Genomic DNA, 10,915 nt, shown 5'->3' with positions numbered 1-10,915 from the left:
AAACTAAATGGTTTCACAACAGCTGTGCCTCTGAATGCTTACACCCAAATTCCATCTATGAACATAAACGTTGTATTAGAGAGAGAGAGAGAGTCAGTAAAGGAAGAGCTGGGTCAACATTTACAGAGTGAAAACAACTTATTGGTCAAGCCAGCTGAAGAGAAAAGCAGAATAGAAGAAATACACTATGTGAACAGTCAAGTGAACGAGTTATCCAGGAAGCGCCATGCTTCAAGAAATGCTCCAATGAAAAATTGACAACAGATTGAGCTGATTTTGGATAGAAAGAAAATTTAGGCACAAACATCCTGCTCCCAGATCGAAAACTTTCTAAAGATAGGCAGCAATTTCATCATAGCAAAAATGTTATTCAATTCAGATCAGTTATAAATGAATCGTAAAAATGAGATTTTTCATTTAAATGTAATCACACTGTACCCAAATTCATTATAACCAAGTCCCACTATTGGAGCATTTAGGTCTGTCACACTGTACCTTCTTTCACTGGTGTCAAAGGTCATGCAAGTTATAGCAGCATCTCCATGAGCTCTGGTGAATTCAAATACAAGGCGGCCAGTGTCCAGATCCCACACTTTCACATTCTCGTGGAACAAATAGAGGAAATTTTAAATCATAGGAATTTGGAAAGTACTTCAGCTTTCATTAAATATTAGTTAATCTGTTTATTGTACAATAAAAGCCATTTATAAAACAAATAACCTACCATCCGTTATATCAAAGTTATCTTAATATATGGGCCCGTATTTTCCGATCGAAGGCTTCCTGCGTGAGGAGGCCTCCGATCTGGAAAAAATCTACGGACATACCCGAGGGCTCCGGAGGTCCAGACACTTCCGCTCCTGGGCCTGTCCAACTCGAAATGTGCAGGGCCCACGTATCCCAGAGGTGCATGCGGTTTGCAAGCGTCCCTGGGATCAAGTGGGCCATGGGAGCCAATAGGAGAAGGGAATCTCCCTTCATACACTTGACAGACCTGTCAAATATATAAATGGAGACCACCCCAAAAACACAGTAAAACATTAAATAATTTTTTTATAAACCATCACGTTTTTAAAATGAGTTGAAATTACAATAAATTAAATATTTTAAACAAAAATTAAATTTTCTGAAAAAAATTAAGTTTTTTATGGGGCTAAAAATAAACTTACCTTTTTTAAAAGTATTTTTAAATTATAAATGAGTCAAATTAAAAAAAAAAAAATTTCAACTCTTATGCTGGTAAAAGCAGGCCTTACACCTGCTTTTACCAGGCATAAGATTTCTAAGGGTTTTCAGCGGGTAGAGGTTCTACAGAAAGCGGAACTCTCCACCCGCAGAGGCCCTTCTCTAGGGCAGGCGTCCGATCTGTCAAGAGCATTCCTGACAGATCGGAAATACTGGTTTTCAGCGCATGCGATTCGCATGCCTGAAACCGGCATTTCCGATGTCCCTACGGGTGTGTACACAGCTCGTACAACACCCGTAAGCATCGGAATATACGGCCCATGAAGATTTTTCTGTTGCTTTACCAACAAGAAAACCTCTTATAATCAAGCAAAGTAGGACTGCTACCCAATATTGCTGCCTCTAGCTCACTGATCAAATGCAATTGCTTTCCCCACTGACCCACGAGAAGTTATCAGCTGGTACAAGAACCAAATATTGTATATTAAACTTGCCCTCTACTTAGCATTTACTGCTTTTAATGTACATCAGCTGGTTAATGCACAAAGTGATAATTGTCATGAATCTTATCGTTCATGAAGAAATGACTCATGAAATAACACTGGGCGGCCAGCTGGTGGCGCCATCCAGGGAGTATAAATACTCGGGCGTGGGACCAGCTTGCCCAGGACGTTTTTGTAACCAGGAACTAGTGATGTAACTAGAATCTCATGGTTGTGAAACAGTTGATTAAAGCCTTGTTTTATACTCAACCAAGTGCTTAGTGAGTTTTCTTACGTCAATAATTTCCTCCACAGCTTAGGGATGCAACAGGACAAGTGGGGAGATACAGGAACAGTAAGTTAAAGGCAGTAGAATTACTTAGGTGGTTTAGAGCAGTAGCTAAGAGTCAAAATACCAAAACATGAAATGACAAAAACTGCTTATAATGAATGGGTTGATGTCCTTGGATACAATAGCTTTACTTGAAGCAGTTTACACTGTAGTAATATTAATCCAGTCTGATACTAAACAGGATTCCTAAAACCAACAAGCTTGGATTAAACCAATGTGATCCTACGTGGATTAACAAACAAATTAAAAGTAAAATAAAGAGAATAAACAACCTTTAAGAAGAGGTTCATTGGGATGAATATAAGAAAATGCAGAAACACATTAAAAAGGTATTCAGAGGGGCCTAGAAAAAAACAACAGCACAATACTAAAAATGTATATCAGTACTATAATTGTAAGTGGAAGGTCAGAGAAGTGGTGAGAACCCAAAAAGGTGCAAACGGACTTGAAACTGAGCACAAACACAAGATAGTTAATATTCTGATCGATTACTTCCTCCAGTAAACAAGGGAAGATAGATAGAAGTAACACATCCTGTCTAAACAAAAATAATAAATAAAATCAACAACTTCAATATAAATGAAATTGAAGTCCTAGATAGGTTAAAAGGGCTCAAACCAAAAACTCCCCAGGGATAGGTGGTATTTGTTCCAGAGTGCCGAGTGAACTATGGAGCCACAGACAATCGTTATGAGGGAGTCATTAGACACTGGCGAGGTACCACAGATTGGAAACAGGCTCATGTAGTACCCATGTTCAAAAAGGGTGACAAAGCAGACCCAGGCAGCTACAGACCAATTAGTCTAATGTCCATTCTGGGTAACATAACAGAATTGATTATCAGGAGCAAACTTGATAACTTAGTAAACAGCTGTCAACATGGATTCTGAAGGGGAAGATCCTGCATGACCAAATGTCTTTGAGGAAGTGATAACCTAAGTGAACTGTGGAAAACCCTACAAGAATGGTGTACCTAGATTTCCAAAACATAAAGCTGTAGGGGTTCAGGGTAAACCCTAGTAATTGATAAGAAATTGACTGAAGAATAGAAGACCATGAGTACTCATTAGAGGAGTTGTCAGGGGGAAGAGGGAGGAAGTATTGATGGGGGTGCCTCAGGGGTTGCCACTTCTGTTTCTAATTTACATAAATTACTTGGATTCAGAAACTCATTTTCAGGTGATACCAAACTAGGAGGGGCGGAGGAGGGAGCTTAGAAATTAGCTTAGAAATTACAGAATGGAGGATACAATATCTAAATGTGCAGAATAATGACAGATGAAAATAAATGCAGATAAATGTAAAATACTGCACAAAGGAAGAAAAATAAGCAGCACAAGAACTCCATAGGTGTTGAAATAGCCAAGGGCAAAATTGAAAGAGACTTCAGAGTCCCAGTAGATTTGACACTCAAAATGTCCAACCAATCAGAGCAACAAAGCCAATAGAATGTTGAACGGCATAGCCAAAACAGTGGACTATAAGTCAGTACCGTGCTCTGGTCAGACGGTATTGTAATGTATTATCACATGGTTTGGTATGAGCATGCTCAGTTCACTCCGGCCTAATAAAGCAAGCACATGAACTAATAACTCATCGAGTCTCTGTCTTTCATTTGTTCTACCCAAGTATATTACATTTTGGTGACAAGGATGGGATTCCAAAGCCATTTTTAAAAATCGTGGAAGGACACAGTGTTCAACCTTCAAGTGGACAATTTTAAGGTGAATTTGTGACACCTAAACTGAATTTTTATGATGTTTTACCATTAATGCTCAAGCAGATTCATCTGTGGTTTGCCTTTGCGTGTATGTATAAACAGCAACAGTGGTGTTGATTCTCACAGGTACACAGGTAGCGTGCTGAGTCACTGTTCGACGGGATCGGGACAATCATGGCCGCACCTATGTGATTCATCGGAAGCCTCGGCATGTATGACCGAGCTCGTGAACCATTCAATTCTTACATTGAGCGGATGGAGATGTTTTTCAGGGCCGATAACATTATTGAGACGGAAGGTGTAGATGAGAATGTTCAAGCTCAAAATAAAGTAATTCGTGAATGGAAGAATGCAATTTTTCTAACGGAGATCGGGCCAGATGTCTACAGAATGTTGACAAACCTACTCGCGCCAGGGAAAGTGAAGAATGCGTCGTTTGAAGACATTGTCGAGAAACTCAAGGACCATTTCGACCCAAAGCCATTGGAAATAGCAGAGAGCTATAAGTTTGGTACCAGAAACCAAAAACAAAGTGAAACCATCAGTGAGTACATTGTAGCTCTTAAGAACCTGTCTTTGCACTGTAACTTTAGCACATTTTTGGATTGTGCGTTGTGAGATAAGTTTGTGTGTGGACTGGTGGATGAGCGCACACACAGTCCAAGTTACTGAACATTCCGAACCTAACGTTTGACATGGCATGCAAAATTGCCCTATCTATGGAGATGGCATCTAAGAATGCTAGGCAGCTACGTCCAACTCAAGTGACCAGTGCAGCTGAGGTCTACAGTCACAAAGCCACCGCCAAACCTAAAGCTGCGAGACTGAGTCAAAAGCATGTCGGTGAGAGCAGATCAGTGAATTGTTAACGCTGCAATGGAAATCACTCACCACAGTCCTGCCAATACAGAAATGTGAAGTGTTTTCACTGCCAGAAGCAAGGCCATGTTTCAACAGCTTGCAGAGCTAGATCAAAAGCAGGAAGTAAGAACCATTCTAGTGGCAATGTAAAGCAGCGACAACAAAAGGGAGGAGTTCACAATATTGAAGTGAACACACCTGATGTTGAAGAACTAGGCATCTACAGTATCTATGCCACTAGTGGTAATACTAGCAGTCATCAGAAAGACTTCCGTACAAAAGTTTTGATCAACGAGCAATATATTGATATGTGTATCGACATGGCAGCGAACTGCTCTATCATGAGTAAGGACAAAAATGAGAGTAAGTTTAATCAAGTACCACTTACAAAGTGTACCGTAGAGTTAAAAATCTACTCTGGAGAAATCCTAGAGACATGTGGACAAATGGAATGTACAGTTGAACACAATGGCCAGTCAGTAAAGCTGCCTATTATTGTAGCAAGCTACAACAGGCCAACTCTCATCAGCAAAGACTGGTTGAGAAAGTTAAAACTAGACTGGAAAAAACATCTTCAGTTTGGATGCTTCAAAGAAACAACTTGACACAATGCTGAACAAGTACGAAAGCAGGTTCACAGACAGTTATGAGGGCATCCACTGGGTATGACGCGCATATCTGCATCAAGTCCAATGCGAAGCCTGTCTATTGAAAGGCAAGGCCAGTCCCCTATGTGTTGAAAAGTCAGGTGGAGGAAGAGCTAGCAAAGCTCAGAGAACGGAGTGCTAGTAAAAACTGACAAAAGTGAATGGGCTACCCCGATTGTGGTAGTGTCCACAAAAGCAGACAAAACTGTACGCTTGTGCGGTGACTACAAGGTTACTATCAACCAAGCAGTTGACAATGAGCAGTACCCATTACCTACATCACAAGATTTGTATGCTGCACTCTCTGAGTCAAAGGTTTTCTCTAAGCTTGACCTGTCGCACGCTTACGCTCAGCTGAATGTTGACAAAGAGAGTCAACAGTATCTCACCATCAACACACAGGTGACTGTACTCATACATATGGTGTAAAGTCCTCTCCAAAATCTTCCAGGCTACGATGGATAAGATTTTGCAAGGAGTTCCAAATTGCTTATACAATCAAGATGATGTGCTGATCGCAACAAACAGTGAGGAAGAAAATCTAGAAGTGCTAGATATAGTGCTTCAAAGGTTGAATGCCCACAATGTCAAATTGAAAAGGAGCAAATGTGCTTTTGTGCAGCCCGAGATTGTGTACCTTGGTCTGAAAGTTGATGCAAATAGCTTGCAGCCACTGAGGGAAAAGGTTGATGCTGTCATCAATGCTCCAAAGCCACAGAACGTGTCTGAGTTAAGATCTTTCCTTGGAATGGTCCAGTACTACGCATGTTTCTTACCAGAGTTAGTGACCATGTTAGTTCCATTGCACAAGCTCCTCAAGAAGGATGTCCAGTGGAAGTGGACGAAAGTGCAACAGGAAGCTTACGACGCTTGTAAGAGAAGTCTCTCTAGCAATGCTTAACTTGTGCACTACGACACAGGGTGTGAGCTCAAGTTAGTGTGTGATGCTTCCAGCTATGGTGTGGGAGCTGTCATAAGCCACGTAATGGATGATGACCAAGTTCGCATCGCGAACCCTCACAAAGAGCGAAAGAAACGATGCGCAAATTGAAAAGGAAGCAATCACCATAGTGTTTGGAATCAAGAAATTCCAACAGTTCCTCATCGGCAGAAAGTTTACCCTGATAACCGATTATAAACCACTCCTAGCAATATTGGGGCCCAAATCTGCTATCCCTGCAATGGCCGCATCAAGAATGCAATGTTGGGCAGTATTGTTGTCACAATATGACTACACGATTGAATATCGTACTTCAAAGCAAAATGCAATCGCAGATGCCTTGTCCAGGTTGCCACATGAAGACTCGTGTGTTGGGAATGAAGGTGCGATTTTCACGTTAGGTGCAGTTGACAAAGACTTTCCCGTGAATGCAACTGAAGTTGCAGATGAGACTCAAAGGACTCAGTACTAAAAAGAATATATGAAAACACCTTGAATGGATGGGCTGGTCAGTGTATGGACACAAAATTGAAACCATTCCATAACCGTCATACTGAATTGACTTGTGAGCAAGGTTGTATCAAGTGGGGAAACAGAGTGGTGGTACCTACTTCTTTGAGAGATAGAATTCTGGCCGAACTTCATACTGAACATCCAGGGATCGTCAGTATGAAATCAATTGCAAGAAGCTTTGTTTACTGGCCTGTTTTGGATAGTGATCTTGAATCACTTGTCAGCAAATGCAGTGTTTGCCAAAATTGCAGAAACAAACCACCCAAAACTCCACTACAACCCTGGTCATGGCCAAGTAGACCTTTTCAGAGAGTACATGTAGACTTCTGTGAGAAAGCAAATGATTATTTCCTGGTACTTGTCGATAGTCACTCAAAGTGGATTGAAGTGAAACACATGGGTTCAAATACTACAACTGAACGTACCATAGATGAGTTGAGGTCTATCTTTGCATATCATGGCTTACCTGAAGAGCTTGTTTCTGACAATGGCCCTCAGTTCCATTTTGCTCTATTCCACGAATTCAGGAAATGGAATGGTATCAAACACACTCACATTCCACCATATCATCCAGCTTTAAACGGAGCAGCCAAAAGGTCAGTCAGAATAGTGAAAGAAGCTCTCAAAAAGCAAGGGTTGTTCGGGACTCAGCATGAAGCAACATTTGGCAAATTTCTTGCTGAAGTACAGAACTACTCCACACACTGCAACTGGACATACCCCAGCAGAACTCTTGGCGAAGAGGAGATTGAGAACACGATTGAGTCTTGTTCAACCAAATTTGGCCCCAAGAGTTGAACAGAAACAGTTGAGTCAGAAACGTTATTATGACACCAATCAGAAAGAACGCAGTTTCAAACAAAACGAGTGTGTTCGTGTTCTCAGTCCCCCAACAAGTTGAGTTCACACAAGTGCGATGTAGGAACCATAGTACAGGTTGATGGAACCAAGAGATATTTGGTTGAAATTGGTGACAAAATCCAAAGTGTTCATGTAGATCAAATGATCTCTGCTAGAGATGAACCAAGACACGATCATGAACCACTTGATCATGAACTCATACATGAGTTTGACTCTGTTCAGACTTCAGTAACTGAAGTACCCGGTTCAAACAAGTCTGAGATAGAAACAGGATCATCTTTCAGTTCGGAACCAAAACAAAACAGCCCGAAAATTGGTTCAACACCAAAACCTTCTGTAAGGGGATCAGGAAGGTGCCGCAAACCTGTTATTCAACTGGATTTGTAGTTCATTTAAAAGAAAAAATGTCAGGAGTTTTTGTTATGTGGTACATGTAATGCTGGGAAAGGTGGGACTATAGTTTTGTTGTATTTGAGAGGGGAATACATACATTTTTTTAGGGAGAAAGCAGTGTAATGTATTATCACATGGTTTGGTATGAGCATGCTCAGTTCGCTCTGGGCTAATAAAGCAAGCACATGGACTAGCAACTCATCGTGTGTCTGTCCTTCATTTGTTCTACCCACATATATTACAGGTACCTTCAGTACTGTGTCCAGTTCTAGTCGCTGAGACACACGGGGGACATTCAAGCTCTAGAGGCACTACAGAGAAGGGCCACGAGGCTGATCTCGTGTCAATTGTCTGAGTTATGAGGAAAAATTGGAGAAACCTGTGCTTTTAGGTCTGGAAAGGAAGAGTTTGAGAGGCGATCTTATCGAGGTATGTAAGATAGTTATGGGAATGTAAAAGGTAATCCAGAATATTACTTTAAATTAAATTGCGAGATTAGGACAAGGGGACACAGGTTGAAGCTAGTAAAAGGTAAATTTTAGACTGATGTCAGGAAACTTTTCTTTACACAAAAAGTGATCAACAAATGGAATAGACTTCCAAAAAGAGCAATGGAGATGAAAACCCAGGAAACTTTTAAGGAACAATTAGTGCTGAATTGATGTGACTTTAGGATATCTCTGGAGGATGACGCAAAATGGGTGAAATAGCCTTATTTAGAGATCTTCAGTAAAACCATCATTCAAAATGAGTGGTAGGTTTAATTCAAGAAATACTACATTCTGCTCAGCACTATAGCTCATTTCCTTTCTGCTGTAATGAGAATGTTTTAATGTAGAACATCAAACACTGCTGAGTAATATTTTGTTTGCTTTTTCTTCATCCTATTTCAAACATTTGTTCTGCTTTATAAGCCTTTTAGATCCACCTAGACCATACACCTTTTCCCTAGCTGAGAGCGGATCTCCTATTGTGCCTTTCTCAATGCTGTTGTAGCTTTTTGGTCTGATTTTCCCTCCTTCCCAGAGAAATTATAGCATAAAGGAGGGTCCATTTGGCCTATCGTGCCAATGCCAGTGTTAGCTCTTCAACTGGAGCTACCTATGCTAATTCCATGTCCCTGTCCTTTGCATATCCTTTTATATTCTTCTTTAAAAATACTTCCCTTTTAAATGATGTTATATTCTCTGCTCCAATAACCATTTGTGATAAAGAATTTTGGGGGAAAAATTAATTATAGCCCCGTTTGTGGCGCTAAAACTTTAAAGTTGAAGAATTAGCGCCAGGTGCTAATCATTGTGAAATTCAAGAGGGAAGTGGAGCACTAAATCAAGTGCTAACCACTTCTCTCAGGGCGCTAAAGTGAGTGAGAGGTGCGGTAGCGGCAGAGCACTGAAGAAAGTGCAGTGCAGCGCTAACGGCATCAGAGGCTCCTCCCCTCGCTTAACGGGAAGGGCAAATGATGGATTGAAACATTCTTCTGTGGCTAGGGAACCAGCGCGACTTCCATTACAGCCCCAATCACTCTTAGAGAGTGCAGGGCTTCGGCACCGTGCAGCAATGAGGCGGCAAAAACTTTCAGCAGGCACCGGGCTGGTGCGAAGAATAAAGTTTGGCCTATCTGACCACCACTGCCTTTAAATAACGTTCCCCAAGCAGCCAGCGGAGGTGACAACGCCTCCTGTTGCTGTCGTTGTTGACGGCTGGCGATGCAGCAGGGGGTGGGAGCCAATTTTGCATCCGGGGCGCTAGAGACCGAGGCGGTAAGTGTTAGCGCCAGTGCAAAACCGGCACAGAAGGTCGCAGGCATCGCTGTATTTGCCACACCCGGCCGCTAACCCCTTAGCGCACCTGGCAGGCATTAACAGGAGGTGCTAATATACTGAATTTCACAGCCTTTATGGTCTAATAACCCTTTGTGTGAAAACATTTTTTCTAACTTCTTCCTTTGTTCTTATAGTGATAATCCTGAATCTGTGCCCCATTGTTATCAATTCACCAACCAGTGGAAATAATCTATTACTAGTTACCATCTTAACCTTTTATAATTGTGAAAACTTCGACTAGATCCACTGTTAATTTTCTCTGTCCCCGTGAAAAAGCCCCAATTTTTCAAACCTTTCTTAATAACTATAACCTCTCATTCCTGGATATCATCCCAATTAATATTTGCCTTTCCGATTCCATGGCCTTAGTGTCCTTCCTATAAATGGGATTCCCAGAATTGCACACAATATTCCAACTGTTGCCAAAGCAATATCTTATACAAATTCAACTTCCTTAATTTTATATTCAATGCCTATATGTACAAAAGCCAGAATCTTATTTGCCTTTTTTATCTGCACTTTAAAGTTTATGGCCTAGAAATTCAGTATAGCCACTTTTGGGGCGTTAAAGTCGGGCGGGCGCTAAAGTTTGCGCCCGCTGGAAAGTGGAGGCCACTTCGCCGATATTCAGTAGCTTTGGCCAAGGAGTTTGCTCGAGCGCTAAAACTGGCGTTGCACGCCTATCTTTAGGCGCTAAGCCGGCGGTGCAGACTGATACCGCCGAGGCCGGGCGCAGCGCAGGTGCGGTCATGTTTTGATTGACAGCAGACACCCTGGCGCCGGCCAGCTCTTAAAGGGGGAAGGGTCGACTTGGTCTGCTGCCACGCCCTGGATACTGCAGCCCTCCAGCTAGGCCTAAACACTGCTGCTGGAGAGAAATAGCGCCAGCAAGGATGCAGAGGGCCCGTGAGCGAGCGCATCGCTTCTCTGCCCATGATTTAAAGGTGCTGGTTAGGGCTTTGGAGAGGAGAAGCCATATCTTGTTCCCGGACAGTGGCAAGAAGCCTCCCAAGAGGGTGTACAGGAGAGCCTGGAGGGAAATCGCCCAGAGGGTCACAGCCAACAGCGATGTCCCCAGGACTGCTGACCAATGCCGGAAAAAGTTTAACGACCTCACTCGAGTTGTCAGGGTGAG

The 10,915-nt window shown here is 42.1% G+C and overlaps 1 pseudogene; it reads right to left on the bottom strand.

Moving 5' to 3' along the window:
- Positions 1–413: 413 nt before the first annotated feature.
- The window catches only part of LOC147122696 (cilia- and flagella-associated protein 337-like), a 41,202-nt pseudogene continuing 30,700 nt past the window's right edge, over positions 414–10,915 (bottom strand).

Source organism: Somniosus microcephalus, chromosome 2 (assembly GCF_052327205.1).
Source record: "Somniosus microcephalus isolate GS21.2 chromosome 2, FLI_Smic_1.0, whole genome shotgun sequence".
NCBI classification, from domain to species: domain Eukaryota; kingdom Metazoa; phylum Chordata; class Chondrichthyes; order Squaliformes; family Somniosidae; genus Somniosus; species Somniosus microcephalus.
This window is presented reverse-complemented; position numbering and strand designations above follow the sequence as displayed.